We start from the raw sequence: 22,499 nt of genomic DNA, 5'->3' as shown, positions 1-22,499 counted from the left end.
TGGGCGTATGAGATCACCTACCTCCTACAGGTAGGACAGAATGGGCACACAGCTCTGGGCACAGATAAGCCAGCTGTGAAATGGTCAACGTTACCATTGCCAACCCAAGGGGAGACAAAAAGAAGCCATGGAAACCCAGGGGCCTCCTGAGAACGTTTCTGTCCTCTCGGGAAACAAGGCAGTGTGTTTTGTAGACCTGTGCTCCTTCCTGAACTCTATGTCTGCCCTTGTCCCTGGATTAACTCTCCACCCAGCAGCCAGAATGACTTTTAGGAAGCCAAGCCAGCTCATGCCAGCCTCGTGGTCAAAACCTCCCAGTGACCTCTCAATGTCAAGGCACTTAGAATAACATTCCCATTCCTTCTGATGGCCTGTACGACGGCCCTGTCACTCTCCTCCTCCTCTGCTCCCCCTCCCTTGCTCACCTGGCTGCAGGTCAGGGCTCCTTGCTGCTCCCTGAAACCGCCAAGCTCATTCCTTCCCTCTGCATGGCCTTTGCCCAGCTGATTCCCCTCACCCCTGCCTGGCATGCTCTCCCCTCAGAACATGGTGTGGCTCACTCTTGTACATCCTGGTATCTGCTCAAACATCACTTTTGGTACAAGTCTTGTCTAACCCCAGCCCTGTCATCACCTCAAACCCCATCCAGCTTAGCTTCAGTCACAGTGTTTCACTTTCAGAAATGATACATCTATAGTCAATTGTTTGAACAATTTTTAACTATGGCAGGGGATTTCTCTCGTTCCCTAGTGCCAGGATGATGCCTGCCACACAGAAGGCCGAGAGCTGGACATATGAATCTGTAATATGAGGCTTAAGGTTCTTTGAAGGCTCAAAGGGCTACCTCATCTAACCCTCACAGGGATCCTCTAATACGGAAAGAATAGTAGCCCCATTCTACAGATGAGGACAGCAAGGCTTAGGAGCTGACACAACTTGCCCGGACCACAAGACTAGTGGATCCGAGACAGGAACTCGGTCCCCTGGCTCAGGTTCAGTGTTCTGCCCAGTGCCTCCTTGGTGTGCCTGCCTGTGTAAGCAATGCCTGGCGGCTGCCAGAGCCAACCCATCTCCAGGGCCCAAGGCCAGGTGCACTCCCAGGGTTGCCCACTACAAACAAAGGGAGACTTTGGGTGCCAGTTGTTTTAGGACCCTGGGAATCACAAGAGCAGTTGTTGTAGACGATGCACCAGGCACTCCCAGTGAGCACATTATATGGGGATTGTCATGGTCACAGGGAGCCACATCTTTTACACGCTAATGACAGAGCCAGTGCAGGAGACCCGGGTTGGAGCAGGATGGTACCCACCAGAAATCACACACTTTGTCTTATGGCCATTTCCATTTTCACAAATTCTGAAACTAAAACAGGACTTTTCTCTTACTTGGAGCAGATGTTAATTTGCAATGCAGAAGCCTCCATTTGTCGATGATTTTCCATTATCCCTATAATTGCCCCCACATACAGTGCTCGATAAAGTTTTAAACCTGTCTTCTGGGAACACCAAGTCAATAACAGGATCATTGATTAGGTTGTGAAAATGGTCTCCTAGCACTAGGAAGATTCACTGTGGAATCCTGGGACAGGGGCCCTGATGTGGCTGTTTCTGTCCTGTGCCTTGGGTCTCCCTGGATCTGCAGATTAGGAAGGGGCCGAGGCAATCAGAGGCCATGTTTTTACTGAAGATGAGCCTAGAAGGCAATTGGACACCAGAAGGCTTTTCCAAGCATCTGTAGCCGCCGCCCCCCAAAAAAGTGCTTTGGTGGCCCTGAAGTGGGTCACTGTAGTTTGTGTGTGGCAAAGACACCCTCTGGTTTCTAGCTGTGTGACCTTGGGCAAGTCACCTACCGTCTCTAAGCCTCAGGTTCCTTGTGTGTATGATAAAGGAAATAATAACACCTTTGCTATCTCCCAAGGGGGTTGGGAAGATGAAAGGAAAGAAATCAAAGATGTGCTAAATGCATTTGCAGACTCTGATACCCATTCTGTGCTAGCTGATGTGGTTAGCTCTTTGAAACTTGAAGTGAGCTTTCCAGGTTACTGTTTGCGGGGTCTGCCTTCCTGATGGGAGAGGTCAGTAACTGACATTTTAACGAGCATTACTAAGCACTTCCCATGGTGCAGACACTGCGCAAGGGAAGGACTGAAGAAACAAAGCTGATTAAAACATGGGCCTGCCCTCAAGGAGCTCCCAGCACACAGAGAGGAAGCATCATTGCCATAAGTCATGCTCAGTGCCCTGTCAAGACCAGCCTAGGATCAGGGAGCCTGAGAAGGCCAGGGGAGGGGAGACCTTAGGCTTCCAGGATGGAATGACTAGAGTGTGAAAAGTGCCTATGAGTATTATTATTATTACCTCCACTTTACAGACTATATAGAATCAAGTCTCTGAGAGTTAAGTTACATGACAAATGAAGGATGAAGTTGGCCTTGAGCTAGGGTGACCAACAGTCCTGGTTTTTCTGGGACTTACAGGGTTAAAAATAGTTAAGTTCCAGGAAAATGGAGATGAATTGGTCACCCCACTTTGAGTTATGCCCGACTCTATGGTCTTATCACTGCTCTACTCAGCCAAAGCGCAGGGACAGGCTGTTTCTGCTGGCGAAACACCTTGCTGAGCTGGAGTTCCCTGTTGGAGGTTCAAGGCCCATCTCGGTGCATCTATATATTGTTGCTCTAATACCTAATACCTTTCTACGTCTTTCCAACATCCTCATGTCAGTGCTGGTTGGAGGAGGGAAGCTCAGAGGCCATAGGCTTCAATTATGGGAAAATAGGGGCTTGTAACTTGCCCAAGATCACAGGCTGAGTTGGGGCAGAATGAGGATGCCAAGTTCAGCACTCTTGCCCTTTTGTCCTTGTTCTCCACCTTTGGTGAAGGCCTCCTGAGAGCACCATAAGAAATACAAGCTTCTATTTGAGTTTGTGTGAGATGCTGTTTGGGTTTCCCATGAGTTGCTGGCTCAGCACTTGATTGGCATGTGAGCAAGCCAATGAGATTGAAGTGAGAGCTGGCTGGGTGGGCCACTCAGAGTGGTAGGCAGAATTGGCAGTTAAGGAAGGAAGCAGAAATGTGTAAGTTTCCATGTGCTTCTCAGGGGCCAGGCTTCCTCAGAGCCCTTCCCTTCCAGCTTGATTCGCTGTTATGATCCAAACCTTGCTCCAGGCAACACCAGACATTGTGAAAGATGTGACTAAGAGGTGTGCTAGACGGCACAGCTCTTTCCAGGGCACCCTTTCGGATCCATGTATCTCAGAACAAGTAGTTCCTCTGGAATCCACCAGGGGAGGGCTATTCTCTGTTAGGAAGACACTTGACGGTGTGGCCAGAAGAAACAAGGAAAAGTCCTGGTCTAAGTTCTCCGCATTCTTCTCTACTCCCATAAAGCAGGATGGCCTTCAACTCAGAATCACAGGCTATTCCAGCAGGATGGAACCCTTGGCCTCAACATCATGGGATGGTTGAAGACATGAAAGTCCTGTTTTGCCCCTTCCAGTTTCTTGGTCACCCCCTAAAACCATATGGTTGAGAAATAAAGGAGACGAGGATGTACAGCATTCCCCTTTCCTCTCATTGCTATCCAGCGCGGTTGAAAGCACTGCTTCTTACTTGCTAAAGCCCTTTAGGAAATTTCCACACTTACGGCCTTAGGCCCTAAAGCAGCAGGCCATTTGCAAACTTTAGTGTTTATCAGCATCACTGCTGATTTTGAACACAGACTTCTGGGGCCTACCAGCTATGTTTCTGACTTAGTAGGTCCAGGTGAAGCCTGAATTCCCAGGTGATGTTATTGGAGCTGGTCTGGGACTACGCTTTGAGACTCATACTGCTCCAGGCTATTCCATGACAAATGCTTTCACCCCTTTGGAACCTCACTTTCCTCAGCTGTCAAAGGGGGCCAGTACTGACTTAGCAGGAGCATAAGCTGAGTTATAGGAGATGATAAAGGGGGAGGGCATCTTCTTGTGCCTGGTACTCATAGCAGAGTCTCAACTATTGTGAAAGTCCCTTCTTGCTGGATCCGGAAGAGTTTCTTCTCACAATCCAGTGGTGAAGTAGGTCAAATGTCTTCTTTGTCCAATGCTCAAGTTTAATAAATGGAGGGCTTGTCACCATGCAAAGGAGGCTGTGAGATCCTGGCAAAAAAATTACAGGAGAATTCGTGGAAGGCAGCTACATACAGATGCTCAAAAGCACTTTGAGCCTCCTTTTTCTGAGTCTTCCCTGGGAGGTGCTGGTAGAAACAGCTATCAGCAAACATGATCTTTGCACCATGGCCAACGTGGGGTTAAGTCAGTCTGCTAAGTCTTCCATCTCCCCTCCTCCGGGTTTTTCTTACTCTCACTCACACCCACCCCCAACCACTCCTGCTTTCTCTTCCAGGGCAAGTTTAATAAGCCAGTATCAAAACCATCTAGGCCTGGAGCTTTCAAAGATTTAAGACTTTTAAATGTGAAGCACCTCATTATATCCGACTATTTTCAATAAAAAAGACCTGATAAGCCATTGATAAGACACCAGTTATCAGTGGGATTTGTTTGACGTCGATTTGAAATGTGCACTGCTTGCTTTTGGGGGTAATGGAATCAAACACTTAGGAGCTGCACGGTGCAAGTAGATCACTTTTCAAGTAAGAACATTAAAATGGAGAGAGATTTTGTTTGGGGGTTTATAAAAATAAAGCACTATTGTACAGTATGGCATATAGCAGTGGCTACATGGACAATTGACTTCCTTCCTATTAATCAACTACAATGTTTACCTTCTTACTCCAACCATTTCCAAACCATTAAAACTAAGAGGATTAGCATCGCATTTCTGCCAAGGTGTATTTTTATTTCAGCAAATACTACTTTCACTCTCGGAGGAGATTAAAAGCCTGAAAGAAACAGTTTCTTTATCTGGCATACTGTGTCATACAGGTAAAAAAAAAAAAAAAAAATCCTGTTAAAAGAATACAGTGTCCTTGTCCAGAGAAAGCTGATTGTGAAAAGAGTTAAATTTCTGAACAAACAACATAAATTGTGAAGAATAATCCAATGTCAGGACTGAGTATTTCTTGCCCTGTAAACATGCTTATGAAAGCATCATTTAGGAACCAGCAGAGAAGTGGTTACCTTCCCTGTGATTAGGCTTGTTGAGCCATATGTTTCTAAGGGAGCTTTTAAAAATATGTAAGCCCTGGAGTTGAAATAGGATGAGTTACACTTATGTAGATTTGCCTTCTTACATTATTCCTGAGATGTTCAAGACATATTGTTTTCTACCTTTTTCTTTTTAAAAATCTGTGAATTTTTAATAAACCTATATTAGTCCATTTTCATGCGCTGATAAAGACATACCCGAGACTGCAATTTAAAAAGAAAGAGTTTTTTTTAATCTTACAGTTCCACGTGGCTGGGGAGGCCTCACAATCATGGCAGAAAGCAAGGAGGAGCAAGTCCCATCTTATGTGGATGGCAGCAGGCAAAAAAGAGAGAGCTTGTACAGGGCAGCTCCCCTTTTAAAACCATCAGATCTCATGAGACCCATTCACTATCATGAGAACAGCACAGGAAAGACGAACCCCCATAATTCAATCATCTCCCACCTGTTCCCTCCCACAACACATGGGAATTATGGGAGCTACAAAATGAGATTTGGGTGGGGACACAGAACCAAACCATATCAAAACTCAACTTGCAAAATTTACCATTGCATCATTTGCACTACCAAAAGCACCCTTGAAAATTGTGTGTTCTCTCTGTCTTAAGTTTGTTGTTGCACAGTTCATAGTTATCTTAAAGGTCTGCATAAGTAGTTTTTGCAAAGTGTGCTCTCTGGACCAGCAGCATAAATATCATCTGGGAATTCACCACAAATGTAAAATCCCAAGCCCCATTCTAAAACCGAATCAGAAACTTGGGACAGGGCCCAGCAATCCCTGTCTGGGAATTCTGGAGGTTAAGAACCACTGATCTAGGGCTAATTAATTCTCTCTGCTATAGTCTGAATTGTGTCCTCTCAGTGTTCATATGTTGAAGCCCTAATCCCTAATGTAACTATATTTGGAGACAGGATCTTTAAAGGTGAGGTGAAAATTAAACTGAGGCGAAGTGAGGTCATAAGGATGGGGCCCTAACCCAATAGGACTGATATTCTTATAAGAGGGAGAGACGCAAGGGATGCATGCACACTGAGAAAAGGTTATGCAAGGATACAGGAAGAAGATGGCCTTCTGCAAGCCAAGAAGAGAGACCTCAGGAGAAACCAAGCCTGCTGACGCCTTGATCTTGGAATTGTAGTACTCAGAACTCTGAGAAAATAAATGTCTCTTGTCTAAGGCATCCAGCCTGTGGTGTTTTGTATGGCAGCCCTGGAAAACTAACATACTCTCCTATGTCAAAGAGTGAGGCCTAGAGAGAGGTATTAACTTGCCGAAAGTCACATAATCTTTTAGTAACAGAGCCTATGCTAAAATCAGTACAGAGTGAATCAGAAATAAAATGCAGGCAAGTCTCGCTCCAACAAGATAATGTAAATACTAATGTGCAAAAACAAATATTTAAGTTTAAAAAGAGAATGATATGGTTTGGTGGTGTCCCCACCCAAATCTCATCTCGAATTACAGCTCCCATAATTCCCAGTAGTAGTTAATGGAATCATAAGGGTGGATCTTTCCCGTGCTGTTCTCCTGATAGTAAATAAGTCTTATGAGATCTGATGGTTTCATAAAGGTGAGTTCTCCTGCACATGCTCTTTTGCCTGCTGCCATGTAAGATGTGACTTTGCTCCTCCTTCACCTTACACCATGATTGTGAGGCCTCCCCAGCCATGTGGAACTGTCTTTCCTTTACAAATTACCCAGTCTCAGGTGTGTCTTTATTAGCAGCATGATAACTGGCTAATACAGAGAAACAGCAAGAGAATATTTCCATAATAAAAGGCTTAACCTCATGACTTCTTTAAATAGTTTCAGTCACCAAAGGCATTGTTCCAATTTGCAAATAAATTGATTTGCATAGAGCTATTTATGACCATATTGACATAAATTGAAGTGCACATATATAGGCACACACATGGTCAGTGTCAGGCCAAGCATCCCCTTTTGAAACATCAGCAACCTATGACAGAAGGCCATTGCCAAAGTCTCTTAAAGAAGGCCCTATAATAAATATCCCCTAAGGGGGAAATGTTGAACAAGAATGCACTTTCCATGGCTCATCAATACTGGACATTCTCATTTTATTTTTAATCTTTACTAATTTGATAATCAATAAATGATATCTCAATGTTGTTAACATCTTATATCCTTTCTTTTTTACATAAATAATTATAAAAGTAATGTATTCATACTTTCAAAATTCTGGAAATTACAGAAAAGTATAAAGGAGGTATTAAGAATTAATAATTCTGCCAACCAGGTAAGTCCACTATTTACATTTATGTATTTTCTTCTAATATTTTTTCTGGGCACATTTTAAACATATTTAAGGTCATACTATATATAAAATGTTATACCATGATTTTTTTCATTTTACAATAAAGACAGTATTTTATTACACAAAGAACTCTTTGCAAGATTAGTTATGTCTGAAAAAATAGTAAGTTAGAAGACAAAATAAAATCAAGAGATGAAAAATACTTAAAAAATTAACAAAGCATCAGTGAACTGTGGAACAATGTCAAGGGGCCAAATATACATGTAATTGGAATCCCTGAAGGAAAGGAGAAAGAAAAGGGACCTAAAAATATTTGAAGTAAAAATATCCAATATTTTTAAAATGTGAAAACTATGAACCTGTAAATACAAGAAGCTCAATGAATCACATGTGGAAGAAACATAAAGAAAATTAGACTTCATCATATATTCAAATTGCTTAAAATCAACAATAAAGAGAAAACCTTAAAAGCAGCTAGAGACAAAAAGACACAATGTGTCCAGAAGGATAGAGACTGGGGTGATAACTGATTTCTCACTAAGAACCATACAAGCTAAAGATAGTGAAGCACATCTTTAAAGTACTGAAAGAAAAAAATGACAACTTAGAATTCTTTATCCAATAAATATATTTTTCAAAATTTCAGGCAACAAGGTCTTTTGAAGACATACCAAAAAAATCAATTACCACTAGACTCCAACTACAAGAAATATTCAAGAAAGCCTTTTAAGATGAAGAAAAATAATACTAAATAGAAACATGGAGCTACACAAAGGAATGAAGAGGACCAGAAATGGAGGCTACATTGACAAGCATAAATACTTTCTCTTATCATTTAAGTATCTTTAAAAGATGGTCAATTGTGTAAAGCAAAAATGATAGCAATGTACTCTGGGGCTTATAAAATATTTAGAAGTAAAATGTATGACATAATAGCGTAAAGGCCAAATGAAAGATCCTTTTGGACACACTGTGTCTTTTTTCCCTGCTGCTTTGAGTATTTTCTCTTTTTTGTTGATTTTAAGCAATATGAATATGATATGATGAAGTCTTATTTTCTTTATGTTTCTTCTGCTTGTAATTCATTGGGCTTCTTGTATTTGTGGGTTCACAGTTTTCATAACATTTTAAAAATATTTGAACATTTTTACTTCAAATATTTTTGGTCTCTTTCCATTCTCCTTTTCTTAAAATATAACACTGTAAAGTCTTTATAATATACATGACTTGGTATACAATTGGTTGAAAGTTGAATGTGATTAAAGTTGTGTACTATAAACTATAAATTTCACTAAAATAACACAACACAAAGTTATAGCTAATAAGCCAACAAAGAATATTTTGAATAACTTTAGGCCAATAAATCCAACAACTTACATGAAATGGAAAAGTTTCTTACAAGACAGAAATGACAACACTTCACTTAAGAATAAATAGATAACTCGAATAGCTATATATATAAAATAATTTCAATTTTTAGTTAAAAACCCTGCCACAAATAAAACTTTAGGATCAGAGGGCTTCACTGGTGAATTCTACCAAATATGTAAGGAAGACGTAATACCAGTTCTGCATTTTCTACCCCAGAAATTTGAAGAAGGAGTAAGACTTTCAAACTCATTTTATAAGGCAATCATTACTTTGATGTAAAAATCAGACAAAAATGTTACAAGGAAGGAGAACTACAGATGCATATTCCTCGTAAACATAGATGCAAACATTCTTTATGAATTTGAGTAAATCAAATGCAATTATATATATGTGTGTATATATATGTGTGTGTGTGTGTGTGTGTATATGAATGAATGAACGAGTGATGTATCATGACCATGTAAGTTTATCCTAGGGCTTTAATATTCAAAAATCAATTAATGAAGTACACTATATTAATAAACTAACAAAGAGACATGTGATTATTTCACTAGATACAGCAAAAGCATCTGACAAAATCTAACATCTATTCCAGGTAAAAACACTTTGCAAACTAGGAATAGAGGGAAATTTCATTGACATTTCAAGGAGCATCTACGTAAAAACTTACAGCTAATGTCATAAGTAATGGTTAAAGATTAAATGCTTTTCCCTAAGACTGGAAACAAGGCAGGGGTGACCACTCTCATCACTTCTATTTAACATTTTATTGGAGGTTCTAGTCAAGGTAATGAGGCAAGAAAGAGAAATAAAAAAGATCCAGGAATGAAAATAGAGAAGTAAAAGTGTCTTTATTCTCAGATGACATAATTGTCTTCATCAAAAATCTGATGGAATCTACAAAAAATGCTATTAGGACTAACTAATAAGTTATTTTAGCAAGGTTACAGGATATTAGATTAAATTACAAAAGTCAGTTGTATTTCTATTTACCAGCAATGGACAATTGGGAATTGAAATTTAAAAACAGCATTTACCTATAGCACAAAAACATAAAATATTTATAGATAAATCTGATAAAATACGTGCAAGGCCTGCACACTGAAAACATTGCTAAATGAAATTAAAGAAGACCTAAATGAAGTGATAGCTGTATTGAGATTACACATCAGAAGATGCGATATTGTTAAGATATCTATTTTTTCCTAAATTGATTATAGATTCAATATAATCAAAATTCCAACAGGATTCTTTTGTAGAAATTTGTAAGACAATTCCAAAATTCATATGGAAATGCAAAAGGCTGAGAATAGCCAAACAACTTTGAATAAGAACAGAGTTGGAGAATTTTCATTGCCTGACTTCAAGACTCATAAAGCCACAGTAACTAAAACAGTATGGCATTGGTCAAGCTCGACAAATAGATGAATGAATCAGAATACAGAACCCAGAAATAGACCCATGTGTATATGGTCAATTGATTTTCAACAGAGGCACAAAGACGACTGGAGAAAAGATAGTCTTTTGAACAAAAGATACTAGAACAATTGGATATCCATATGCAAAAATAAACTTTGATTCATACATTTTACTCTATAAAATTAACTCAAAAGATATCATAGAGATAAATGTAAAACCTGAAATTATAGAACATCTAGAATAATATATAGGAGAGAATCTTTGTGACCTTGAGTTAAGCAAATATTTCTTAGAGACAACACAAAATGCACAATCTATAAAAGCAAAAATCGATACAGTAGACTACGCTGAAATTAAGAGCATCTGCTCTTTGAAAGACACCAAAATAACAAGCCACAGTCTTGGAGAATGTATTTGCAAGTCACATATCTGATAAAGGAGTTGTATCCACAATATATAGTTTTAAAAAAAACTCAAAAATTCAATAATAAGAAAACAACCCAATTTAAAAGATGTGCAACAGGTTTTCAAAAGCAATTCATCAAAGAAGATATACAGATGGCAAATAAGCACATAAAAAGGCACATCATTAGTCATTAGGGAAATGCAAATTTAAAATGCAATGAGATATCACTACTCACCTATTAGAATGTCTGAATTTAAAAACGACCGACCCTCCCAATTATTAGCAAGGATGTGGAGCCGACATGCACAGCTGGTGGGAATGTAGAATGGTACACCTACTTTGGGAAAGCATTTGGCAGTTTCTTTAAAGCAGGGGTGTTCAATCTTTTGTCTTCCCTGGACCCCATTGGAAGAATTGTCTTGGGCCACACATAAAATACACGAACACTAACGATAGCTGATGAGCTAAAAAAAAAAAAAAAAATCACAAAAGAACTCATAATGTTTTAAGAAAGTTTACAAATTTGTGTTGGGCTGCATTCAAAGCTGTTCTGGGTTGGACAACCAGCTTGCTTTAAAGGTTAAACATATGTCTACCACATGACTCACACATTCCACCGCTAAGTAGCTATTTACCCAAGAAAAAATGTAAGCATATGTCCTTACAAAGGCTTGCACTTGAATATTAGCAGTGGTTTCATTTGTAATAGTTCAAAACTGGAAGCAACTCAAATTGTCTATCAACATCTGAAAGGATAAACAAATTGTGGGATACCTGTGTAATTAAATACTACTCAGCAATTAAAAGGCTTGAACGATTGAGAGATACAATCGTGTGGATGGTTCTCAGAATCATTAATGCTAGATAAATAAGCTAGAAGCCAGACAAGTAAGAGTCCATACTGCCTAATTCCAAATAAAATTCTAGAAATTGGAAAGCATAGTGACAGAAAGCAGATCAGTGGTTGCGTGGGGATGAATGGAGTTGGGAAGGAAGGAGGGTCAGATTGGAAAAGGAAGAGGAGAGTTTTGAGGGATGATTAATGTGTTCAATATCTTGATTGTGGTGAGAGTTTCATAAATGTATACATAAATCCACACTTTATCAAATTATACATTTTGGAAGTATGGTTTATTGTATGTCAATTACACCTCAATAAATCTTTTTAAAGAAAACTCTCAAAAGATTTATAACAAAGTATACAGTAGTTTTTGATCTGATTATTTAGTTTTTAAATTTTTTATTTAAAAACTTAAGAATTTTTTATTTTAAAGTTTTTTATTTTTTATTCCACCTTGGTTCATGGGAATTTTAGGATATTCCTCAGGAACTGGGTATTTTTGTAGCTTCTTTTCTGTTTTCTCTGATAAAGAATACTACAGTACACATCTCCGATCATAAAACTTTTCTTTTACATTCCTTAGCACTTCTTTGGGATACATTCCCAGAAGTGGAACTACTGATTGAATGCATATGAATATTTTAGATACTGCTGAATTGCTTTCCAAAAGAAAAGATCGGGCCAGTTTCTACCAGTACATATATGATTTCACAGTTCTCTGCACATTTGCCAGCCCCACAACTCTCATTTTAAAGTGCTAACTCGATGTTAAAATTTGTTTCACTGATGTTTTTGATTTTTAAAGTAAGTTTAAATATCTTTTTCAAAGTGTATACTACTCATTTGTGTATACTACTCATTTGTATTTTAAAGGGCTGTAATTATCTTTTTTTTTCAAATGACAAGATCATGATAATTTCTTGTCAATTTGAATGAATGCACAGTATATTAAATCTCATAATCTTTTGTCATATTTTGGGAAACTTCTTAAGTATTTTGGTTTTGATTTGGTTTTGTTTGCCATATGTAAATTTTATTTTTAGTAATTAAATATCTCACTCTTTTCCCTTTTTTCTTCATTAAATTGGAACTTAGAAATCCCTCCTCATTTACAAATTTTGTTAAATGTTTATTGTAATTCTAGTTCCTTTTTATGATATTGTGTTTTTTAAAAACAACAACAACAACAACAAACCACTGAACTCTTTAATCCCTCTGGGATTTTCACGGGCATAGAGAATATAGGTGTTTCACACTGGTATTTCCCCTTCCTATAGTAAACCACTCGCCCAATCCCCATTTCTGTATATTCCTGAGGAAGGAAAGGAAACCTGGGTCTTGTCTGAGCAGGAAGGGCAGTAAACGGGTCGCTGGGAGCAGAAGCTGAGTGAGGTGTGCGAGATGGGGAGGATGGGTTAAATATTGGAGCTACTTGCCTGGGCATATTTACTGGGACTTTGCATTTGACTTCTATTGCAGAAGAAAGCATTGGTGCTCTTTGAAAAAAGAAAGTCATAACAATTAAGCTTAAGGAAGACACTGCCATTTTTAGGGAGTGATTAACACCCATCAAGGTCCCTGCAGGAGTTCAGGGTCTCCTGTTAACTCCACACAAGTTTAGCCATATGGAACAGAAAACCCCAGAAAAGCAAGATCGAGGTTGATTTCTCTCACATAAAGTAAATCCAGAGCCCTGTCCAGGGAAGCTCAGTGAAGTCGACAGAGATCCAGGCTCCTTCCAGTTCTCCTCTCCTCCATTCCCAGGGGCTGCCCAGTCCTTCTGGGCTAAGATGCTGCTGAAGCTTCACACTTCAGGCAGAAGGATGGGGAGGTGGTGGTGGTGGAGTCATTAGAAAGCAAATGGGGCGTAACTCTTCTCTTTTCAGGAGAATTCCTGGAGATCTATGTCTTACTGGCCAGAATTAGTTGCATGGCCACATCTGCAAGGGATGCTGGGACATTTTGCCTGGTGGAAATGGGTATTGGGAGGAACTCAGCACTCACCACACTCTCAGCCTTGGGCACACCATCCCCTCCTGCTGGGCCTCCTTTCCTAGCTATAAAATGAGCAAATTGCTCCAGCTGATCTCCAAGGGCCTTGCCAGTTAAGAATCCCTACATCCAAAGGTGGGTTCTCCTAGGGGTGGTAGTATATTCCATCGTGTTTGTATTTCCTCCCCTCACTCCCAGCTCTCCTCCCACCTCCCAGTGAAACCAGTCACCTTATTCATTTCTCAGAGCTAAAATATCTTCAGGGGTAAAACAGACAATTCTATTTGTACTGTGGCCTGATTATTTGTGCCCCCTGCAAATTCATAAGTTGACACCTAATTCCCAGTGTGATGGTGTTAGGAGATGGGGCCTGTGGTAGGTGCCTAGATCCTGGGGACAGGGCCCTCATGAATGGAATTAATGCCACGATAAAAGAAGCCCCAGAGAGCTTTGAGAAGGGGTCATCTATGGACAAGGAAGAGAGCCCTCACTAGACTTCGAATCTGCTGGTACCTTGATCTTGGACTTTCCAGCCTCTAGAACTGTGAAAAATAAATGTCTGCTGTTTATAAGCCAGCCAGGTTGTGGTCTTTTGCTAAAGCAGCCCCAATGAACTAAGATCATCTGCCTACTGAGTTCCTTGGAGGACTAAGTAAAATAATGTATGTCATCGCCCACTACATAACAAAAAGGCTGGAGGCAGCTATTTTTATGCAGCACAATAAAAACAGACAATGCTTTCCTGTTCTGGGCAAGAGAGTTTTCTTATTAACATGATTAAAAATAGTTAACCACCGTTTCAGTTGGCCAAGCCGAACCTACTGAAGGAAGAAATTAAAATACTTCTACAGATGTTGAAGTAAATCTTTCTTCTGAGGTTCTGAGGGGTGGCTTATTTCTTCCCAAGCTCAGATCCTGGAAGGGAACTGAAAACAGCTTTCAAAAAACCAGAAGGCTGTTTATCCATCTATCAGAGCTCTTTACTCCAGCAGTTGACAAACTCATGCCACAAATACCCAGTGTGCCTTCAAACTGACTTTTCATCTGGGAGATGACTTCTTCAAACAAAAATACAAAATAGAAATAAGAAGAGTGTGGCTGCATCCTGCCCCAGCCCACCAGAGGATTGGGATGCAAATTCTTTACACTTCCCCTCTTTAGTCTTATTAGCCGAAGACAGACCTGAGGAGCCACTTGGCATCCAAGTGTCCTCTGTCCTCATTATCAACAGTGCTGGTGGCTTCCCAAGGACTCCTCAAGTGGGGCACAGGAAAGAAGCTTTCTCACTGACCTCCTGCCCCACAGTTTAGACATTTCTTTTCATTATTCCTTAAACAATACAGAATAGCAACTCTTTATATAGCATTTTTAGTGTATTAGGTATTATAAGTAATCTAGAGATGATTTAAAGTCTACGGGAGGAAAAGTGTAGGTTCTATGCAAATACTACACTGCTTTCTATAAGGACCTTGAGCATCTGTGGATTTTGACACTGGGGGATCCTGGAACCAATACCGGGAAACGACTGACTGCATTTTTGAGGAAGAGATAAAACCAACCCTGCAGCTCCATAGACCATGATTCCTACTGAAATTCTTGCCTGCGGGTCGTTAGAAAGATTGAAGGAAACCCAGGTGTCAGTCTTGGTCAGCCCTTTCTTAGCATATGGCTTGAATCATCTTTTCTCTCAGAGCCTCGGGCTTTGTCATCTGAAACAGTTCTCGCTGAGTCTCCATTGGCCTTCCAGTCACTCGATCCAATGGGTGTTCTTCATTCATCATTTTTCCTCGGCCGATCACATCCTCCTTCAACCACCCTTGCTCTGCCCTCTAGGGCACAATACTCCTTCAATATCACCTCTGGTCTCTCCTGCTCTGTTCCTTTGCAAGCCTGTCCCCTCCTAAGTGTCAGGGTCCTTCAGACCTTCCTCTCCTCCATCCTTACCTCTTTCTGCATCATATACTTCTAGGCAACCTCATGCATCTGAGGGCTCAAGGAGTACCTCTTAAAAGGGGGATTCTCAAGCACACTTCTCCAGGCTCCATGTTGCAGGCCACATATCCACAATTCCCTGGATCTCTCAAAGCCAGCCTCACATTCAACATCTCCAAAGCAGGACCCAAGGTCTCCCCTTCTGACCTGGTCATCTTCCATGTCTCACTGACTGGACCACTGCTCATTGAGCCCCAAGATAAGAAAGGTCTGAATTATCCTTGATACGCCTCTGTCCTTTGACCCCACCACCGATCCTTCATCAAGCCTTGTCTACCCCACCTCCTAAATCTCTCCCCAGCACATCACTTTCACTCCATTTGGCCCACCCTCACCTGACTCCAGGCTGCCATCTCTGTTCATCAGGACACTGCTAGAGTCTCCATGTGGCCTGCCCCCTCCAGCCTCCCTCCAGTCTGGAGTCCACTATAATCAGGGTAATTTTTTGGAAATTGAAATCTAATATATCATTATCTGGCTTAAAATCCTGAAATGGCTTCTCATTTTTTTCTTTTTTTATTGAGACGGAGTCTTGCACTGTTGCCCAGGCTGGAGTGCAGTGGCACAATCTCGGCTCACTTCAACCTCCACCTCCCGGGTTCAAGCAATTCTCCTGCCCCAGCCTCCCAAATATTTGGGATTACAGGCATCCGCCACCACACCCAGCTAATTTTTGTATTTTTAGTAGAGATTGGGTTTCACTGTGTTGGCCAGGCTGGTCTCGAACTCCTGACCTCATGATCTACCCGCCTCAGCCTCCCAAAGTGCTGGGATTACAAGCGTGAGCCATGGCTCCCAGCCGATTCTCATTTTTCTAAGGATAAATACAAAAATCCCTGCTGGGTTGTCCTGCTTCTTCTTGCACTGCCCCCTCCTCTCTACTTCTCTCTCCTGGCCTTCTCACAGGTCCTAACATGCACTCTTTCTGCCCCATGACCTTTCCACAGCCCATCTCCTACCTGGAATGCTCTGCCCTCCCCTCTTGGCCCAGTTACATCCTACTCAGCCTCCAGACTTCGGCTCCATGTTTGGTCTGCAAGGAAGACTCCTTCCCCCTGTTTAGATCAAATTCCTGGTTTCTCTGTTATAATTAATACGCTGACTTGTGTGTTTATTTAATGTGTCTCCCCACTCTAAGTCCCATAAGGATGGGTGTGATGCTGTTTGGTTTTTGCTCACATCTGTATCCCTAGCTGCCAGCACAGTGCACAGCAAGAAGTAGATGCTCAATAAATACTCACTGAAAAAATAAATGAATACAATTGAGATAAAATATCAGACACATAGATTTGTAAGTACTGGTAAGTGGCATAGTATTTTACTTGGATATAATTTCGCTAGTAAACCAAGATTCTTGTAGTTTCAGAAAGGGCTAGCTGATCTATCTCTTCCTGCATGCAGCAATAATAAAGTTGCTTCTGAAGGGATATCGTCTCTATACAATAGTTAGAAAATAGCCCTTATCACGAGAGACTTGGAATTAGAGGCTACACTGGACCTGAATAAACATACTTAATGACATAACCCTTATCTTCCACCTGTTTTACACGCCCCCTCCCCCTTGTGACTTCCCTAGAAAATTTTACCACCCTAGCCAGATTTTCTTTGTCACACTTGTTCATCTTCCTATTTTCGGCACTTTGGCCAGAACCTGGTGTTGAAAACTTGGTGACTGAACATAGGAACTTACAGCTGTAAGCCATTAAAACTGGTATCCAACTTGTTGATTTAAGTTCCTTATAGATCCTGGATATTAGACCTTCATCAGATGCATAGTTTGCAAATATTTTCTCCCATTCAGTAGTTTTCTGTTTACTCTAAATTTCTTTTGCCATGCAGAAGCCCTTTAGTTTAATTAGGTCTCACTTGTCAATTGTTGTTTTAGTTGCAATTGCTTTTAGGGACTTAGCCAAAAATTATTTGCCAAGGTCAATGTCAAGAAGGGCATTTCCTAGGTTTTCTTCCAGGATTTTTATAGTTTGAGGGCTTACATTTAAATCTTTAATCCATCTTGAGTTAATTTTTATATTTGGTGAGAGGTAGGGGTCCAGTTTCATTTTCTGCTTATTGCTAGCCATTATCCCAGCACCATTTATAAAACAGGGAGTCCTTTCCCCATTGTTTGTTTTTGTCAGCTTTGTCAAAGATCAAATGGTTGTAAGTATACAGCTTTAGTTCTGGATTGTCTATTCTGTTCTGTTGGTCTACAGGTCTATTTTTATACCAGTACCATGCTGTTTTGGTTACTGTAGCCTTACAGTTTGAAGTTGAGTACTGGGATGCCTATGGCTTTTTTCTTTTTGCTTAGAATTGTTTTGGCTATTTGGGCTCTTTTTTGGTTCCATATAAATTTTAGAATTTTTTTTCTAATTCTGTGAAAAATGACATTTGTAGTTTGATAGGAATAGCATTGTATCTGTAAATTGTTTTGGGCAGTATGGCCATTTTAACAATATTTATTCTTCCAATCCATGAGCATGGATTTTTTTTCCATTTATATGTGTCATCTCTGATTTCTTTCAGCAGTGTTTTGTAGTTCTCCTTGCAGAGATATTTCACCTCCTTGGTTGGCTGTATTCCTAGGTATTTCAATGTTTTGTGGTTGTTGCAAATAACCACAAAAATCAAACAAATTTTGATTTGATTCTCAGCTTGAATGTTATTGATGTATAGAAATGTTACTGATTTTTGTACATTGATTTTGTATCTAAAAACTTTATTAAAGTCATTTATCAGTTCTAGGAGCCTTTCAGCAGAGTTTTTAGGATTTTCTAGATATAGAATCACGTTGTCAGCAAAAAAAGATAGTTTGATTTCTTCTTTTACTATTTGGATGCCCTTTATTTCTTTTTCTTGCCTGATTGTTCTGGTTAAAATTTTCACTATTATGTTGAATAGGAGTGGTGAGAGAAGAGAATGGTTCCACTTTTGGCCTGTTCAGTATGATGTCAGCTGTGGGTTTGTTATAGGTGGTTCTTATTATTTTGAGGCATGTTCCTTCAATGCCTAGCCTGTTGAGGGTTTTTTATCATAAAGCGATGTTGGATTTTATCAAAAGCCTTTTCTACATCTATTGAGATGATCATATGGTTTTTGCTTTTTATTCTGTTTATGTGGTGAATCACATTTATTGATTTGCATATGTTGAACTAGTTTTGCATCCCAGGAATAAAGTCCACTTGATTTAACTTTTTGATATGCTGCTGGATTAGTTTCGCTAATATTTTGTTGAGGAGTTTTGTGTCTATGCTTAACAGAGATATTGGCCTAAAGTTTTCTTTCATTGTGTCTCTGCCAGATTTTGGTATCAGGCTGATGATGGCTTCATAGAATGAGTTAGGGAGGAGCCCCTCCTCCTCTATTTTTTAGAATAGTTTCAGTAGGATTGGTACCAGTTCTTCTTTACACCTCTAGTAGGGTTCAGCTGTAAATTCCTCTGGTCCAGAACATTCTTTTGGTTGGTAGATTTATTACTGATTCAGTTTTGGAACTTGTTATTGATCCGTTCATGGTTTCGATTTTTTTCCTAGTTCAATCTTGGGAGGTTGTGCATTTCTAGGAATTAATCCATTTCCTCTAGGTTTTCTAATTTGTGTGCATAGAGTTATTCAAAATAGTCTCTGAAGATCTGTATTTCTGTGGGATCAGTTGTAATGTCATCTTTGTCATTTGGATCTTTTTTTCTTTGTAAATCTAGCTAGTAGTCTATTGATCTTTTTTATTCTTTAAAAAAATCAAATCTTGGTTTCATTTATCTTTCGTATGGATTTTTGCAGGTCAATTTTGTTCAGTTTTTCTCTAATTTTAGTTATTTCTTTTCTTCTGCTAGTTTGGGGATTGGTTTGTTCTTGTGTTCTAGTTCCTCTAGGTGCAAAGTTACACTGTTAATTTGAGATCTTACTAACGTCTTGATAAGGTATTTAATGTTATAAACATTCCTCTTAATACTGCTTTAGCTGCATCCTAGAGATTTTGGTAAGTTGTGTCCCTATTTTCATTAATTTCAAATAATTTTATTTCTCCCTTAATTTTGTGTTCACCCAGGAATTATTTGGGAGCAAGTTATTTAATTTCCATGTATTTGTGTAGTTTTGGGAGATCTCCTTGATATTGATTTCTATGTTTTACTGCAGTGTAATCCAAGAGTGTACTTGGTATGATTTCAATTTTTTCAAACTTATTGAGGCTTCCTTTATGACCTTGCATGTGGTTAATCTTAGAATATATTGCATGTGCAGATGAGAGAGAAGAGGGTATATTCTGTGATTGTTGGGTGGAATATTCTGTAGATATCTATTAGGTCAATATTCTGTAGCTATCTATTAGGCCCAATTGGTTAAGTGTCACGTTTAAAACCAGAACTAGCTTGTTAGCTTTCAGCTTAAACAAATCAACAAGCAAAAAGCAAATAAGCCCATTTAAAAATGGGCAAAGGACATGAACAGACACTTTTCAAGAGACATACAAGCAGCCAACAAACATATGAAAGATACTTATCTTCAGAGAAATGCAAATCAAAACCACAAGGAGATACCATCTCATACCAGTCAGAATGGCTATTATTAAAAAGTCAAAAAATAACATGCTGGCAAGGCCACAGAGAAAAGGGAATACTTACACACTGTTGGTGGGAATGTAATCCTCAGCCACTGTGGAAAGCAGTTTGGAGATTTCTCAAAGAACTTACAACAGCTACTGTTTGACCCAGCAATCCCATGGCTAGGTCTATACCCAAAGGAAAATAAACCATTCTGCCATAAAGACAGATGCACTTGCATGTTCATTGCAGCACTATTCACAATAGCAAAGACATGGAATCAACCCAGGTACCCACTGACGGTGGACTGGATAAAGAAAATGTGGTACATTAACTCCATGGAATACTATGCAGCCTTAAAAAGAACAAAATCATGTCCTTTGCACAACGTGGATGTAGCTGGAGGTTATTATCCTAAGCGAATTAATGCAAGAACCAAATACTGCATGTTCTCAGTACAGTACTGAGTACACATGAACGTAAAGATGACAACGATGCACACTGGGAAGCTCTAGAGGGAGAGGGGCCAGGTGGGGGTTGAAAAGCTTCCTATCAGGTACTGTGCTCACTACCTTGGTGTCAGGATCCATACCCTGAATCTCAGCATCACTCAACATACCCAGGTAATAAGCCTGGACATGTACCCCCTGAATCTAAAATGAAAGTTAAAATTATTTAAAAAATAAAAAATTTGTGTTTTTAAAAAACTGGCATCTAGGTAAACTTGAAGTGGAAATACCGATCATAGAGGTAGTATTACTTGGGAAAGCTTTGGAAGCACACAGACTGGTTGGAAGCGCTGCCTCTGCCACCCAGCAGCTGTGTGACTGTGTGCCAGGTGCTTTACCTCTCTGAGTACCACCAGAATCCAGGAGTTAGATGCAGACTGTTTTGCTTTGCTGTTGTTGTTTTGTAGAAACAGGACAGGGTCTTTCTATGTTGCCCAGGCTGATCTCAAACTCCTGGCCTCAAGTGATCCTCCAGTCTCAGCCTCCCAAAGTGCTGAGATTACAGGTGTGAGCCACTGCACCCAGCCTGATGCAGACTCTTAAATGCACCCAATTGTTAATGGGCTAGAGAAGCTAAAGTCTGTGTCCCTGTGTGCCTGTGTCTGAATCAAGTTTCTCCAACATCTGATTTCCCTCTTAGAGGTGACACCCCATGGTAACATCCAGACCGAAACAACAACCTGTCTGGATCCCTTCTTGAACTGCAGCAGTCGGCCCTGCATGGAGCCTGCTTCAGGAAGGGGGCAGCCCACAGCCACATTTCCTGCAATACCTGGGGTTCCACAAGGTGGGGTTTGTGGGAGCAGCTCCCCTCTCTGCTCACCCACGCTGACATCCCAGATAGAATGCCGACAGATCCACAACAGGTTCTATGTCGTATTCAGTAAACTGGATTCTCCCCCTGCAGTCGCAGAACCTTTCAGAGCAGAGGGATGCCCACTTTCTTCTCATCTGCCCCCTAAGCCCAGGAACACTAGTGGGGAGGAAGAAGTGACACACAGGCAGATGGAGAGGCCCAGATCTACAAGGAAATCAAGAGATTTTATAACCAAGGATGACCTCCAGCTCTGGCTGGAAGAGGCTCAAAGGACAAAATAATAAAGACGCTCATTCATTGTATGCTCCCTCTGTGTCAGATGCTTTGCAGGCCTCATCTCATTGACTCTTCATTACAACCCTATGATAAAAGTGCTATTTGCTAGGTATGAGCTGACAGGCAAAAAAAAGAAGGAGCGAGAGAGAGAAAAAAAGTGCTATTTGCATCCACATTGAAGAGATGGGAAAACAATCTCAACACAGTCAGTCAACTTGCCCATGGTCACACAGCTGATTTGCTGAACCTGGACTCATGTCCAGGAGAGCTGGTCCCAATCTGAAGGTTAGAATGTTCCTGATGGCTGCTGTGTGTTGATCACGCATGCATGCATTCATTCATTTCATTATTGAGAACCTACTATGTGACAGGCTCTGTGCTAGGTGCTAGGCAAACAAGTGTGAACAATACTTAGTCTTATCGTCTAGTGGGGGAAACAGTGACCAACAGCCATACAAATAAATGGATAATCACAAACTGTGATATGTGATGGGAGGGAGGGGTGAGGAGTGCTAGACTCAGGGATGGGGAAAGTAGTGCTGTGGGAAGATGTCTCCAGGAAGGGATCATTGCACAACATAGTTTGCTCAGAGAATACCAAGGGCCTGAGGTCCCACAGAAGAGCTGGCAGCCTGAGTTTCAGGGGCACAGAGTGCCAGGGCTGCCTGGGTAGGGGCAGGGGGGTGCAGAGAGGGAGCAGGCAGAGCCTGTGCTAAGGCTGACAAGCCCTTGATTTTGCCCAAATGATAACCTGCTGAAGGAAATGATCTCCCAGGCCCCCAGACCTCTCGTTTAATTGCAAACCACGCAACCTTAGCCGAAGCAAGATCTGCAGATAGTCAGTGCTGTCATCGCCTCCGCCAGCCCTGGCTGGCGTCTGCCCCATTCTATGCCCTAAAGCAGAGGCACATGCACG

General features: G+C 40.5%; 1 long non-coding RNA gene across 2 annotated transcripts in view; it reads right to left on the bottom strand.

Moving 5' to 3' along the window:
* Window positions 1-22,499, bottom strand: part of LOC129048380 (uncharacterized) — a 71,286-nt gene that overhangs the window by 2,322 nt on the left and 46,465 nt on the right. Inside the window, exon 5 of one of the 2 annotated variants that reach the window (XR_008510679.2) lies at window positions 1,005-4,138. The exons of the other annotated variant lie outside the window; for it this stretch is intronic. This is a non-coding gene — a long non-coding RNA (uncharacterized LOC129048380). Of the gene's footprint in view, window positions 1-1,004; window positions 4,139-22,499 lie in introns of those variants that run through there. 2 annotated transcript variants of the gene reach the window in all.

This window comes from Pongo abelii, chromosome 8, assembly GCF_028885655.2.
Source record: "Pongo abelii isolate AG06213 chromosome 8, NHGRI_mPonAbe1-v2.0_pri, whole genome shotgun sequence".
NCBI classification, from domain to species: domain Eukaryota; kingdom Metazoa; phylum Chordata; class Mammalia; order Primates; family Hominidae; genus Pongo; species Pongo abelii.
This window is presented reverse-complemented; position numbering and strand designations above follow the sequence as displayed.